The 14,343-nt window shown below is 37.4% G+C and overlaps 1 long non-coding RNA gene across 1 annotated transcript; it reads left to right on the top strand.

The window, feature by feature from the left end:
• The first annotated feature begins 2,798 nt into the window (after positions 1-2,798).
• Positions 2,799-6,317, top strand: LOC122912807. The gene is made up of 3 exons (XR_006385678.1): positions 2,799-3,245; positions 4,991-5,114; positions 6,303-6,317. It is a non-coding gene; the product is annotated as an uncharacterized LOC122912807 (long non-coding RNA).
• Positions 6,318-14,343: the final 8,026 nt, after the last annotated feature.

The raw sequence follows: 14,343 nt of genomic DNA on the forward strand, positions 1-14,343 counted from the left end.
TTTTTCTGTATGCCAGAAGTAACTAAATTTAAAAACAGAAAGAGATCCTGTTTGCAATATATTTTTTTAAAAAGCGTAAAATGCCTGAGAACACACCTAATAGAAGAAACTCAAGGTGCACATGGGTAGCTCACTCTAGCATAGGATTCTTGATTTCAGCTCAGGTCATGATCTCAGGATTGTGAGATCAAGCCCTGCATTGACCTTCCTGCTCAGCAGGGAGTCTGCTTGAGAATTTCTCTCTCCTCCTGCCCCGCCCCCCCGCTTATTCTCTCTAAATAAATAAATAAATAAAATCTAAGAAGTTCAAGGCTTACATTAAGGAAACTATAAAATGAGATATCAAATAAATTAAATAGCATACCAAGTTCATAAATAGGAAGATGTATTATAGACAAAACAATTTTTCATAATAATTGATGATTTTAATGCATTTTAATCAAAACAGAAAAAGCGATTTTATAACTTAAATAACTGTTTCACAAATTCAAATGGAAGAAAAATATTTAAGTATATTCAATACATTTCTACCAAAAGTAGAAACAAAGGAAGAAGGGAAGAGGGCAGGGAGGGAGAGAAGGAAGGTGGGAGAAAGAGAGACATAGAGATCTTATTAGTATGGGAATAGACCAGATCCATGACATTTCCAATTTCTTAGCAAAAGGATGGACTATTGAATCATATGCAGATAATTTGCTTTTCATTAGGAAAATAATCAAGTCAGACTGTACCTCAGACATGCAAGCTCAATTTGTGATGGATCAAAGTGCTATAACTAAACTACGTAAGTATTGTGAGAAATATAGGAAAATATCTATAATTTCATAGTAAAGAAGGGATTCCTTAAGAAAGATGTAAAACAGAAAAAGTTTAAGAAAAACGTTACCCCTTTCACCCTCATAAAAATGAACAGAAATGTTTTGTTTAAATGAGTTAGCATAGACGTCATTAACATTCTGGATAAATATCCAGGATGCATAAAGAGCTCTTTTAAATCAGTAGGAAAAAAAAGACAAGCCTCCCAGAGGGCAAAATATATGAAAATATAGTTTATGGAAAAAGAGAAATATGGAAAAACTTAATCTTACTAAAAACCAGGGAAACTCAAACTGAAAGAGAACACGTTTTTTACCCATCTAAGACATTTTTAAAAAAATAAAAGCTTAATAGATTGCCAAAATGGAGGAAGAAACAAAGATATGATGAAATGGAAATATATCATACACTCCAAAGTAAGAGGTGAAAACCTTTGAAGCCACTTATTTAATGACTCAACACCTCTGCAACTCTCTCTTGAAAAAGAAGGAAGTGAGAGGGGCATATAACAAGCACACTCTCATCTTTTTTATACAGATTCCATGCTCTCTCCTTGATTCCAATTATTCTTATCAACCCAACCATTTTTGACTACTTACTGCCTCCCAATTATAAATACTATAGCAATACACACACACACACACACACACACATGCATACACAAGCACACATATACACACACACAGAGTGAATCAGAGCCCACTGGCTCTGGGCTGCAAGTCTACTGGATGAAGAAAAGCCTTTCATAAGTATCTCTTATTCAAGATAGATTGTTAAGTGCTCCAATAAAGGCAGATACCAAGTGCTGTAGGACCACTGGGGAGGAAGAGATTAATTGCTACCATTACCACATTTTTAAAATCAATTTATCAGGATCCCAGCTTTGCAATTAAAGGAAATTTGCCAAGGCACTTAGAACAAAAGTATCTGTATATAATTTTTTTCACTAATCTCTTCCAGGTCCTTTCACTCCATTGCATACAATCAGCATGGGGCTTTTTTTTTTTCTTTTTTCTTTTCTTTTCCCCAACCCCCCACCCCTAGTTTCTGGTCAAAATATGACTCAGAATGGAAGACTGACTTTGGTTACAGTGTTGATGCTTTATATGCCTTCACTCTTGCCATTTGTAATCTCAGAAATATAATACAATAAAGGTCATTCATTCTACCAGCATGACAAATAGTTTTGGGGGAAAATTTATGCACATAAGGAATTTGTGAATTCCTTACACTCTAAAATTATAAAGAATTTCTACCAGTTGTCTCTTTGGGAAACAATGTTCTAATTATTTCTGGTTTCCTATTTGTTGCAAATTATGTCATTTATCCAAATTGATAACAAAGTATTTACAAAGTAAATTGAGTACACGAAGCTAATTTTTTGTTACCCGTTTACAAATAAAAGTTCTTCTCAATTTTTTTTTAAGATTTTTATTTATTTATTGGACAGAGAGAGAGATCACAAGTAGGCAGAGAGGCAGGCAGAGAGAGAGGAGGAAGCAGGCTCCTCGCTGAGCAGAGGGCCCAATGTGGGGCTCGATCCCAGCACCCCGGGATCATGACCTGAGCCGAAGGCAGAGGCCTAACCCACTGAGCCACCCAGGCGCCCCGAAAAGTTCTTCTCAATTTTTATTTACTTATTCTTTCAACTAATATTTGTTGAGTACCTACTAAGTTCAAAGCACTCTTCTAGATGCTAGGAAACAGAAGTGAACAAAATATACTAAGTTCCTACACTCACTGGATTCATTTTTCTCATAGAGGAAACCAAAAATAAACAGACATGAACAGAGTATAATTTCAGAGATAGCAGTAGGTGTTAAAAGTGGAAAAAGAGGTATGGACTTCATAGATTTTGGACACTAGTCCTTTATCTGATATGTCGTTTGCAAATTACCAGGTGGTGGGTATTATAGAGGGCACAGCTTGCATGGAGCACTGGGTGTGGTGAAAAAATAATGAATACTGTTTTTCTGAAAATAAATAAATTGGAAAAAAAAAAAACAAAAAAAAGAAAAAAAAATAAATAAAATCTTTAAAAAAAAAAGAGGTATGGACTTAGGGGACAGAAGTGACAGAAAAAAAGGCTATTCTAAGATAGACGGGTAATAAGTCTCAGCAAAGTTAAAAAAAATAAAAAAGGGAACACATGCTGTGTGATGATAGGAGGAAACACCATTCCAAGCAAAGAGACTCACAAGTGCAAAGACCTAGAGAGGGAACTAGGTATATTCCAAGAACTCTTGGAAGTTGAGTGACCAATTATTCCAGTTTGTCAAGGTCTACAAGGATCCCTGGAGACCTCATCTTTAAATGTGAAAAGAGAAAATCCTGAAAAAATAATAATGAGCTGGAATATTATCTTGGGAATTCACCTTGACCAGAGCAGATAAAAAATGGAGAAAGTGGAGGAAAACGAGCTTACTGAGGTAAGCAGGTATGGCATAATATGGAACCTTTAGAATCTTGTAAAGAGTGCACATTTTAGTGTGAGCCTTTGGAGGGATATAATCAGGAGAACCATGTAATCTGAAGTATTTGTTTTATTGAAATGAGTAGGCAACCTTCTTATTGGGAAAGCTTACTGTTTTCTCTCTGATCTCTCTGGGGAGACATCTCATCAATTTGAACATTTCTGAAGGCCAGAGTCAGAAAATTCTGGGCAGAAGCTTCATTGGCCCTCAGTAATATTTTCAGGGATATATTTAGAAATATTTTTTTGTAAGTGCCTTCATGCTTCTCTTTTAAGAATCTGGAGCAAACAGCCTTCACATAGAGGAACATGTTGAAATAAACTACAATGGGTCTGTTGATATAGGTATGAGATCTCAAACTCTGGCCATGACCCATAAGTCACCTCTCAGTCATTCATAACTGAAGGCACCAATGTGATCACTAATATGATTTGAGCCCAAGAGCTCTTTATTCAGCAGAAATACTGAAAGTTTCTCTCACTACATTTTCTGTGTTAATGTCTTTTTTTTTATAGTGTATTTCCTGGAAAGTCTCAAAGCAATTTCTCTCTGCTATGAAAATGTCCTTATCTTTTGGCCCAAATGGAGAAATATACCCCTTCATGGCTAGAATGACTACCTCTAAATGGACTGCTGTGTTCAGTCCAAACAGTAGCAGCAAAATCCTGAAGTCTATTCATAACACTCTTTGGTGCTGTCCTTCTCTCTACTGTTCTTCATTTTGTCTGAAGCACAGATGCTGAGAAAACTTTTCTTTTTAATTAAAAAAATCTAAATTCAAGTTGAGAAAAGGGAAAAAGAGAGGTGATATTAGCAGTAAAGAAGTAAAAGATTCAAGAGGAAAGAAAGATGAAGTAAAGGTGAGAGACAAATTCCATTTAGCAAGGAAGAGCTAAATCTAAATCTAAATCTCCCTCTTTGGAGATCATAAAAAGCCTGGACAACTTCAAGCCCTTTCCTGTGGAGGGGCTTATCAGTAGAAGGATGATGTGGGATCCAAAGATGGAAAAGGTAAAGACAGAGAGAAATAACTTACATGCACAATGTTTTTCTAATTTTCTTTGACAACAAGTTCTTCATGAACAAATCACTGCCCCTTTCTAATCAGAATGTGAAGTTGCTTCTTCTTTGGAATAGAGAGTAGGAAGTGGGAAAAATTATTAATAATAATTTGAAAGAGTTGCATCAGAGTGGATGGATTAATGGTGAATCAATTTTATTTTTAAATTTCCTTCTATGCCTTTATTATTATGCTTTAAAACTGAGAGAAAACAAATTACAGAATAATGTTCCATCTACATGTTCCATCTCACATGTAGATGGAACCAAACTTATTGTTCAATAATTCTAGTTTAAATTTAGTTTAATTAATTGGATTTATAATTAATGCAATTTAATATATGTATATATGACAAAATATACAGAGCACAAGGTATAAATAACATTGGGTTATATGGGTATAACCTCACCGTATTTATAGTAGATTTCCTCCTGTTTATCAATATGGTACATTTAAGAATCCTAACACTTGGATTACATATTTTATGAAATATTCATGTCCTCTTTAAGAGGATAAGCTCATTTCACTGAACTCTTATTCCTGAGTTAGGGCAGATAGACTCTTGAGGAGATTATAAACATAGGGTACATGTTGTCAGAGTCTTACATAAATAATAATCCATATACAATGTGGTTTCCAGGTTGGCAAATAAGAATAAATACAAATGAAAAATATATAATTATATGCACCTTCTTAAGAAGAGACTTTACAGTGGAAGAAAGAAAGTAAGACATAAAGAAAGAAATAAAGTGTCTTAAAATCAGGTATGTCATGTCTTGGGAAGAAGCAATAGAAATGTGAAGAGGGGAGAGGACCAAGTAAAGGATTGGCATGAGGGAAAGATTTCCTGAAAGCTTAGATTTGTTTAAATAAACTTGCTCAGGGCGCCTGGGTGGCTCAGTGGGTTAAGCCGCTGCCTTCGGCTCAGGTCATGATCTCAGAGTCCTGGGATCGAGTCCCGCATCGGGCTCTCTGCTCAGCAGGGAGCCTGCTTCCTCCTCTCTCTTTCTGCCTGCCTCTCTGCCTACTTGCTCTCTCTCTCTCTCTGTGTCAAATAAATAAATAAATAAATCTTTCAAATAAATAAATAAATAAGTGGATAAATAAATAAATAAACTTGCTCATTTTTTACTGAAGTAGAGTTGACACTCAAGGTCACATTAGTTTCAGGTTTACAACATAATGATTCTATATCATGCTATGGTCACCACAAGAGTAGATACCTAGCCATCATACAAGAATATTATGATACCATTGACTATATTCCTATGCTGTACTTTTACATCCATGACTCATTCCATAACTGGAATCCTGCCCTTCCCAGTCCTCTTCACCCATTTCGCCTTCCCCTCCTACCACTGCTCTGACAACAATCAATTTGTACTCTTTATCATAGGTCTGTTTCTGGTTTTGGCTTATTGTTCATTTGTGGGTTTTTTTTTTTTTAATATTCCACAAATCAGTGAAATAATATATTTGTCTTTAACTAATTTCAGCTAGCATAGTACCCTCTAGTTCCGTTCATGTCACAAATGGCAAAATCTTATCTTTAAAAAAAAAAAAAGGTTTTGGGGGGTTTTTTGTTTGTTTGTTAGCTTTTTAATTTGAGAAAGAGAATGAGTGAGAGAGAGAGAGCACAAGCCAGAGGGAAGAGGCAGAGAAAGAGAGAGATTTCCCCACTAAGCAGGGAGCTCAATATTGGGCTGAATCCCAGGACACTGGGATCATGACCTGAGCCAAAGGCAGGTGATCAAATGAGTGAGTCTCGCAAGTGCTCCTAATATCTTATCTTTTTTACTTTATTTTTTCCAGTATAGCTCATATACAGTGTTGCATTATTTTCAGGTGTATAATATAGTGCTTCAATAATTCTATATATCACTCATTAATAATTCGGTATATGACTCATTAAGATAAGTGTACTCTTTTTTTTTTTTTTTTTTTTTTTTTAGCAACATGGACGGGACTGGAAGAGATTATGCTGAAAAAAAAAAAAAAAGATAAGTGTACTCTTAATCTCTTTTACCTATTTCACCTATTCCTGACCTCCCCTCTGGTAACCACTTATTTGTTCTCTATAAATAAGAGTCTCTGCTTTGGTTTGTCTCCTTTTTTTTTTTTTCCATTTTTTTTTCATTTGTTTTGTTCCTTAAATTCCACATATGAGTGAAATAATACAGTATTTGTTTTTCCTGACTTACTTCACTTAGCCTTATACTCTCTAGCTCCATCCATGTTGTTGCAAATAACAAGATTTAATTTTTTTTATATGGCTGAATAATATCCTTGTGTGTGTGAATTGTGTCAATTCACAATTTCCTTATCATACTTGGGTTACTCTCATTCCCTAGGGTATTATAAATAATGCTGCAATAAACATAAAAGAATGCCTATAACTTTGCCGATGTGTATTTTGTTTTCTTTGGATAGATACTCAGTAGTGGTATCACTGGATAGTATGGTATTTCTATTTCTAATTTTTGAGGAAACATAATATTTTTCATAGTGGCTATACCAATTTACATTTCCACCAACCATGTACAAGATTCTTTGTTCTCCAGAACATTGACAACGTTTTTTTATTTTTTTGTCTTTTTGATTCTAGCCTTTCTGACAGGAGTAAGCTAGTATCTTCTTACTTTGTATTTGTATTTCCCTGATGATAGTGATGTTGAACATGTTATCATATGTCTGCCGTTCATTTTTACGTCTTCTTTGGAAAAATGTATATTTATGTCCTCTGCCCATTTTTTTTTCCAATTTATTTATTTTCAGAAAAACATTATTCATTATTTTTTCACCACACCCAGTGCCTCTGCCCATTTTTAATTGGATTATTTGGTTTGGTGTTATGTAAGTTCTTTTTTAAAAAAATTTTTTTATTTATGTATTTATTTGTCAGAGAGAGAGAGAGCACACAGGCAAGGTGGCAGGCAGAGGCAGAGAGAGAAGCAGGATCCCCACTGAGCAAGGAGCCTGATGTGGGAGTCGATCCTAGGACCCTGGGATCATGACCTGAGCCCAAGGTAGCGGCTTAACTGACTGAGCCACCCAGGAATCCCATGTAAGTTCTTTATATATTTTGGAAATTAATCCCTTATTGGACATGTCATTTACAAATATCTTCTCCCATACAGTTGGTTGACTTTTTGTTTTTTTGGTTTCCTTTGCTGATGCAAAAGCTTTACCTTTTGATACACTGTATTTTTGCCTGAGGAGACATATCTAGAAAATTTGGCTAAAGCCAAAAAATATTCAAATTACTGTCTGTGCTTTGTTTCAGGTCTTTAATTCAGTGTGTGTGTGTGTGTGTGTGTGTGTGTGTGTGTGTGTGTGTTGTTAGAAAATGGGAAGCCTGGGTGACTCAGTGGGTTTCAGCCCAGAGTCCTAGGATCAAGTCCTGCATCGAGCTCTCTCTCTGCCTGCCTCTCTGCCTACTTGTGATCTCTCTCTGTCAAATAAATAAATAAAATCTTTAAAAAGAAAAAAAGAAAGAAAATGGTTCCAGTTTCATTCTTTTCCAAGTAACTATCCAGTTTCTCAACACCATTTACTAAAGTGACTGTATTTTCTCCATTATATATTCTGCCCCCTCTGTCATCGATTAACTAACCATATAACCATGGGTTTGTATCAGGACTGTCTATTCTATTTCATTGATATGTATTTCCATTTCTATGTTCAGTACCATACTGTTTTGATTATTATATCTTTTATTATGTCTGGAAACTTGGGATTGTGATATCTCCAGCTTCATTCATTTTTCTCAAGATTGATTTAGCTATTTTGTGGTTTCATACAAATTTTATTTTTTGTATCCTGCAACTTTACTGAATGTGCTTATTATTTCTGATAATTTTCAGTGTCTCATTAGGGTTTTCCATGTATAGTATCATGTCTTCTACAATAGTGACAGTTTAACTTCTTTCTTACCAATTTGGATAACTTTCTTTATCTTGTCTGATTGCCGTCACTCAGACTTCCAAAGATAGGTTGAATAAAAGTGGTGAGAGTTGGCATCCTTGTCTGATACCGATCTTAGAGGAAAAGCTCTCAGTTTTTCAACACTAAGTATGATGTTAGCTGTGGGTTTTTCATATACGGCCTTTATTATGTTGAGATCTTTTCCCTTCAAGCCCACTTTGTTGAGAATTTTTATCATGAGCAGATGCTGAAGTTTGTCAAATGCTTTTTCTGCAATTATGAGGTGATCATATGATTTATAACCTTTGTTTTGTTTATATGATATATCACATTGTTGATTTGTGAATATTGAGCTATTCTTGCATTCCCAGAGTAAATCCCACTTTATTGTGGTGAATGATCCTTTTGCTAATATTTTAAATGCTTTTTGCTAATATTTTGTGGAAGAATTTTGCACTTGATTTCATCTGTTTGTATTATTGTCTGGTTTTGGCACTAGGGCAATGGTAGCTTTGCAGAATATGTTTGGAAGTTTTCCTTCCTCTTCTTTTTTGGGAATAGTTTGAGGAAAATAGGTATTAACTCTTTAAATTCTTGGTAGAATTTACCTGTGAATCCATCTGGTCCTGAACTTTTGTTTTGAGTACTAATTAATATTATTTGATCTGTTCAGAACTTCTAGATTTTTCTAATTCAGCATCGGAAGTTTGTATGTTTCTAGGAATTATCTATTTCTTGTAGGTTGTCCAACTTGTTGACATATAATTTTTCATAGTAATTTTTTCATCATTGTTTCTGTGATGTTAGTTGTTACTTCTCTTGTTTCCCTTATTTATTTGAGTCCTTTTTTTTTCATGATAAGACTGATTAAAGGTTTTTTTATATACATATTTTCAAAGAACCAGATCTTGGTTTCATTGATCTTTTCTGTTGTTTTTTAGTCTCTATTTCCTTTTTTTTTAATACTCTACTTTTCATTACTCAAATGTCCCAGATTGCCAATCTGTTTTCAGCATCCTCTAATCTGTTGATTCCCTCAAGTGTATTTTCCATTTTATTTATTGTACGTTGTACTTCTACGTTGGTTCTCTTTTTGTATTTTTTATCTCTTTCTTGAAGTTCTCATGGAGTTCTTACATTCCTATCTACAATCCAGTGAACATTCTTATGAGCATTACTTTAAACTCTTTCTCAGGTATATTTTTTAGGGTTTTTTTTTGAGGTTTTGTTTTGTTCTTTCATTTGGAGAATATTCCTCTGTCTCCTTATTTACCTGACTCTCTTTTTTTTTGCTTTTTTTTTTTTTTCCTATGAGTTAGGTGGAACAGCTACTTCTCCTAAACTTGAATGGTCTTGAGTGATATTAGCTGGCTTATGTGGGCTGGAGGTTCTCAGGCATTCTGTTCCCAGAATGGAGAGATGGCCAGTGCTGTAGTAAGCATGCACCTGGGGAGTACTGGAGCTCTCTGTGCAGAGCACATCAGGGAAGGAGAGTTGATGCTGAAGTAAGACAAGCTTGGGTGTCCCTGCATGCTCTGTGCAAGGGGCATTATGGCATGACAGCTGCAGCTGAAGTGGGCATAGGCCAGGGCAATGCTGGGGATCTCCACACAGAGGATATCCTAGAAAGATACTTAAGCTGAAGTTAGTGCAAGCCTGGGGTTCTTGGAGCTCTCCATGCAGAGGGTATTCCTGAAAGACAGCTGAAACTGAAATTGGTACAAGCTATGGTATCCTGTCACTACCAGACAGGCCATGGTGTCCTGGTGCTCTCCATGTAGGGACACACAGATGGGGCAGCTGAAACTTAGTGTAGGCCAGGAGGTCCTGTGGTGCTCCACACAGTGGTGTCCTGGCTAAATAGCTGGAGCCAAGGTGGGCAAAGGCCATAAGTTTCTGGGGTGTTCCATGCAGGAGGTACCCTGGCAGTGTGGCTGGAGCCAAAGCAGGCATGAGCTGGGGGTCTCTGATCACTCTGACATGACAGTGTCTTAGCAGGCTATATGCAGCAAAAGTGGTGCATGCCTAGAATATTTGGGGGTCTTGGCAGGATGGCTGGAGCTGTAGTAAGCGTTGACCAGGTATGTCTTGATCTTTGCCATGCGAGAGCTGCCTTAGCCTCTAGTCTATGCCAGCCCCAGTGGCTGATACGGACTAGGGGTCTGGGGCTCACTGAGGCAGCAAGCAGTCCTGGTCCAGTCTGTGCTATCATGGTGGAGGAGGAAATGTATACCATGGTGCTCACTGGCACTTCCAATCCAGAGAAAACTTGAGCAGCTCTGCCACTATTTGGTAGAGTTCAAGGGCTATAACTTTTATATCCAAGTTGCTCTTTCAAACTACAACTTTTCTGTGTCCCAGTGTTTCTGAGGCTAGTGTGGGCTAGGGGCCTGGGGCTAGCTGAGGCAGCAGGCCAGCCATAGCATCCAGTCCCTGCTCCATCTCCACTATCGAGGTGGAGGGTAAACATTAGTAGTGATGCTTGCCAGCCCATCGAGAGAGTTCTAGCAGCTCTCCCACATTTGGCAAGGTTGCAGAGCTACTTACTTTATACTCTAATTGCCCTTTTAAACCTTGTTTTTGTGTGTGTGCCCTGGGAAAGACAAACCTACTCATGGTCTGTTAGTACTATCCCTATGCAGGGCAGTTCAAAGCATAGGGGATAAGGGTACCCTTTATTACCATATCTCTGTCTCTTGCCATTCTCTATGTGGTTTCTATGTTTTTTGTTTTTTGTTTTTTGTTTTTGTGTGGAGATGCTCAATGAGCCCTCAGTTCTTTTCCAGGAGGAACTGCTCTATAAATAGGTGAAGATTTGGTATGTCTATTCAGGAACTGAGTTCAGGGTCTTCCTGTATCACCGGATTGGACAAGAGTGTTTAATTTAGGTCATTTGCTGGGGTGCCTGGGAGGCTCAGTGGGTTAAGCCTTTGCATTCAGCTCAGGTCATGATCTCAGTGTCCTTGGATTGAGCCCAGGATTGAGCCCTGCTGAGCAGAGAGCCTGCTTCCCGCTCTCTCTCTGCCTGCCTCTCTGCCTACTTGTGATCTCTGTCAACTAAATAAATAAATCTTTAAAAAATTTAGATCATTTACATTTAGAGTAATTATTGATAGGTATGTACTTATGGCCACTTGTTCATTGTTTTTGGGTTGTTTTTATAGTTCTCTGTTCCTTTCTTCTCTTGCTGTCTCTCCTTGTGATTAATGACTCTAGTGTTCTGTTTGGCTTTCTTTCTCTTAATTTTTTGTGTGGCTATTTAGGTTTTACGTTTGTGGTTATATAACTTCCTATGTATATAAGCAATCTGTATTAATTTGATGGTGACTTAAGTTTAAACACATTCTAAAGGAACTTTATCTATACTCCCCCTCCATATTTTATATACATGTGTCATATTATACATATTTTTATTTTGTGAGTCTCCTTATTTTTTAAAGACAAAATTGATTTTACTACTTCTGTTTTTGAACTTCATACTAGCTTTATCTATTACCTTTACTGTATATTTGCTTGACCTCATGACATTTTTTTCTATCATAATTCTCTGCTAATTATGGCCTTTCCACTTATAAAGAAGTCCCTTTGACATTTCTTGTAAGGTCAGTTTAGTGGTGATGGGCTCATTTAACTTTGTTTGAGAAACTCTTTATTGCTTCTCTAATTCTGAGTGGTAACCTTTCTGGATAGGGATGGATATAATTTGTCTGTTTCCTAGTTAGTACTTTGAAAATATTCTGTCCCTCTCTTCTGACCTACAAAGTTGATGGCCTTATGGAGTTTCAGTTGTAGGATACTAGTTGTTTCTCCCTTGTTGCTTTTAAAACTCTATCTTTGATATTTTAATTATTATGTATCATGGTGTGCACCACCTTGGATTCATCTTACAAGGGACTTTCTGTGCTTCCTGAACCTGGAGGTCTATTTCCTTCCCCTGGTTAGGTAAGTTATCTGCCCCTTTCTTTCTTTTCTTTCTGGGACCCCTGGTTTTTTCATTTGATATTGGCAAAGAGATCACTTAATGTATACTCATTTTTTAATCATTTTTTTTCTTTTTAAGGTTAAGCTTGTGTCCATTCCATTTCCCTGTTTTCCAGGTTGTTGATACATTCTTCTGCATCCTCTAATGTACTGCTGCCTCCCTTTGGTGTATTTTTCATATTTTTCTATCTGATTGGTTATTTTTAATATTTTCTATCTCTTTCTTGAAGTTCTCACTGAGTCCATCCACTTTTTCTCATCTTGCATTTTTATCACCATTACTTTGAACTCTTTATCGGGTAAACTTGTTACCTCTTTTTCATTTAGTTCTTTTCCTGAGGTTATGTCTTGTTCTTTTATTTGGAATATGCCTCTGTCTCCTCATTTTGTTTGATTCTCTTTTTTCCTATGAATTAGGTAGAAGAGCTAGATCTCCTAAGCCTGAATAAATGGCCTTAGTTTTGGCTATCCTTTATGTAGACTGTGTGTGTCTAATGACTTTGGCTAGCTGGAGATGTGACTGGGGGTTGAGGGTCCCAGGGCACTCCATTCTGGGATTTCCTTGATGGCATGACCTGAGCTGAACTGGTTGTGGTGGTCCTGGGCTCTTTGCACAGAGTATGCCCTGGCTGGACTGCTGAATTGGACATGGGCCAGGATAGTCCCTGGGATCTCTGCACAAAGAGCAATCTAGAAGGAAAACTGAAGTTTAAGTGAGTACAAACTGGAATATGCTGGGGTACTGTATTCAGAGGGCACCCTGGTATGGCAGGTGGAATCAAACCAGATGTTTCTTGGCAGATCCTGGGGTATTCCATGTCAGGGGAACCCTGGTGGCAACTGAAACTAAGATGGGCATGGGATGGTGATTTGCAGGTTGCTACACACACAGGACACTCTGGCAGGGTGGCTGGAGTGAAAACAAGGCAGGCTCGGTGGCCTAAAGGCTCTCTGCACTGAGGGTGCCCTGGCAAGTCATCTGGAGCTGAAGAGGCACATACTTTGTGCCTGTGTCACTTTGGCAAGATAGCTGAAGCTATAGTGGGCACTGATCGCAGGTGTCCAAGTATATGCTAAGATGGGGCCACCTTGGTGGGATGACTGGCACTGTAGGATGACATGGTGTGGGGTAGGGTACTATGACTCACTGAAGTGACCGGCCAACTAAGGTGCCTGGATGTTCCCATCTTCATTATCAAGGTGGAGGGGACACAAGCTGTGGTGCTCACCAGCTCTTCTGACCCAAAGAGAATTCCAGTAACTCTCTCCATTTGGCAGGGTGCTAGGTGCTAGGGCTGATCCCATTATTTTAGTTGCCCTTTTGAACCATGACTATTTTCTGTGCTCCAGGACAGAATAATCTCCTCATAGTCCCAAAGTATTATGCCTCTCTACTGAGGTTCACAGTGTTAGAGGTGTGGGTTCCCTTTATTACTCTGTCTCCATCTCTTTCTTATTGCCATTTTCTGTGTGGTCTTTAGGGGGAATTGATGTATAAGTAGGTGTAGATTTGGTGTGTCAATGTGAAGGTGAGTTAATGGTCTTCCTACATCGTTATCTTGGACCAAAACTTATCCATCATTAATTTCCAAACTTAGTAATCCTTAGCCATGTATGTGCTCAGCACCAAAAAGGTAAATAAGTGAGATTTTACTTGGCCTTAAGAAGCTCTTTTAGAAGAGATTATTTATCATTTATTGAGCCTCTATGTGCTGGCTACTGGGTATTTTATTGTCTCATTTTATTCTGACAAAATTCAGACACCTCAGTTAATTTAAATGACTATTGTAATAAATATCATTAGTGGTCATCCCTATCCAGTTTTCTTGTCCTTTCAGGCACATGGAAAATGATAATTCCCAGGTGACTTGAAGTCAGGCAAAGCCATAGGACTAGTGCTTGCCAGTGAAATGTGAGTTGAAGTGAAAAGAGTCACTTTTTGGACAGGCCTTTATAAGCTTGCATGATACCTCCATATCTTTTTCTTTTTGAATAAATTTGGAGGCCACATATGAAGATAGCAGAGCCACAAAATGAGAACAACCTCCATCCCCTAGTGTTTGGAAGATTTGCCAAATCCACATTGTA

The sequence above is a fragment of the Neovison vison genome, chromosome 7 (genome assembly GCF_020171115.1).
Source record: "Neovison vison isolate M4711 chromosome 7, ASM_NN_V1, whole genome shotgun sequence".
Lineage (NCBI taxonomy): Eukaryota > Metazoa > Chordata > Mammalia > Carnivora > Mustelidae > Neogale > Neogale vison.